General features: G+C 49.2%; 1 pseudogene; it reads left to right on the forward strand.

Moving 5' to 3' along the window:
- Window positions 1-308: 308 nt before the first annotated feature.
- Window positions 309-1,505, forward strand: LOC131743802 (calreticulin pseudogene; annotated as a pseudogene).
- Window positions 1,506-1,721: the final 216 nt, after the last annotated feature.

A 1,721-nucleotide genomic window follows, 5' to 3' on the forward strand; every position in this document is an offset into this window, starting at 1 on the left:
ACATTGAAAGGATCATACACCATGATCAAGTGGGGTTTATCCCAGGAATGCAAGGATTCTTCAATATATGTAAATCAATCAATGTGATACACCATAACAACAAACTGAAGGATAAAAACCATATGATCATCTCAATAGATGCAGAAAAAGCTTCCGACAAAATTCAACACCCATTTATGATAAAAACCCTCCAGACAGTGGGCATAGAGGGAACTTACCTCAACATAATAAAGGCCAGTCCCTACTGCAGAGCTACTACTAGAAAAGCGACTTAAAGGGCCCACGCGCCACAGCCCCCTCGGCCCGCCATGCTGCTGCCCGTGCTGCTGCTCCGCCTTCTTGGCCTGGCCACCACTGAACCCGCCATTTACTTCAAGGAGCAGTTTCTGGACGGAGACGGGTGGACTGAGCGCTGGATCGAATCCAAACACAAATCGGATTTTGGCAAATTCGTTCTCAGTTCCGGCAAGTTCTATGGTGACCAGGAGAAAGATAAAGGGCTGCAGACAAGCCAGGGTGCCCGGTTTTACACTCTGTCAGCCAGATTCGAGCCCTTCAGCAATAACGGTCATACACTGGTGGTGCAGTTCACCATGAAACGCAAACGGAACGTCGACTGTGGGGGCGGCTGCATGAAGCTATTTCCAGATGGTCTGGACCAGACAGACCTGCGTGGAGACTCCAAATACAACATCATGTTTGGCCCAGACATCTGTGGCCCTGGCACCAAGAAGGTTCATATCATCTTCAACTACAAGGGCAAGAACGTGCTGATCAAGGATATCCGTTGCAAAGACGATGAATTCACACACTTTTACATGCTGATTGTGTGGCCTGATAATACCTATGAGGTAAAGATTGACAACAGCCAGGTGGAGTCAGGCTCCTTGGAGGATGATTGGGATTTCTTGCCCCCCAAGAAGATAAAGGATCCTGATGCTGCAAAGCCTGAAGACTGGGACGAGCGAGCCAAGATTGATGACCCTACAGACTCCAAGCCTGAGGACTGGGACAAGCCAGAGCACATTCCTGACCCTGATGCTAAGAAGCCCAAGGACTAGGATGAAGAGATGGATGGAGAATGGGAACGAACAGTGATTCAGAACCCAGAGTACAAGGGTGAGTGGAAGCCCCAGCAGATTGGCAACCCAGATTACAAGAGCATTTGGATCCACCCAGAGATTGACAGCCCCAAGTATTCCCCTGATAGCAACATCTATGCCTATGAAAACTTCGCTGTACTGGGCTTGGATCTCTGGCAGGTCAAGTCTGGCACCATCTTTGACAACTTCCTCATCACCAACAATGAGGCATATGCTGAGGAGTTTGGCAGTGAGACATGGGGTGTTATGAAGGTAGCAGAAAAGCAAATGAAGGACAAGGAAGACGAAGAGCAGAGGCTAAAGGAGGAAGAGGAGAAGCGCAAGGAAGATGAGGAGGACAAGGATGAGGAGGAGGAGGAGGAGGAGGACGAGGACGAGGACGAGGACGAGGATGAGCTGTAGGGGCCACATCACCGCCTTCAGGGCTGGACTGAGGCCTGAGTGCTCCAGCCACAGAGCCAGCCATGCACCCTACAAAATAATGTCTCTATGAGACTGGAGAGCTTTCCTTTTTTTTCAGGCGGGCTCCAATTTGGGGTGGATTTTGTTTTGTTTCCTGCCCTCCCGTTTTTTTGTTTGTTTGTTTTTTTTAACTGATATTTTGTCTCTGATTCCCCT

The sequence above is a fragment of the Kogia breviceps genome, chromosome 17, assembly GCF_026419965.1.
Source record: "Kogia breviceps isolate mKogBre1 chromosome 17, mKogBre1 haplotype 1, whole genome shotgun sequence".
Classification (NCBI taxonomy): Eukaryota; Metazoa; Chordata; class Mammalia; order Artiodactyla; family Physeteridae; genus Kogia; species Kogia breviceps.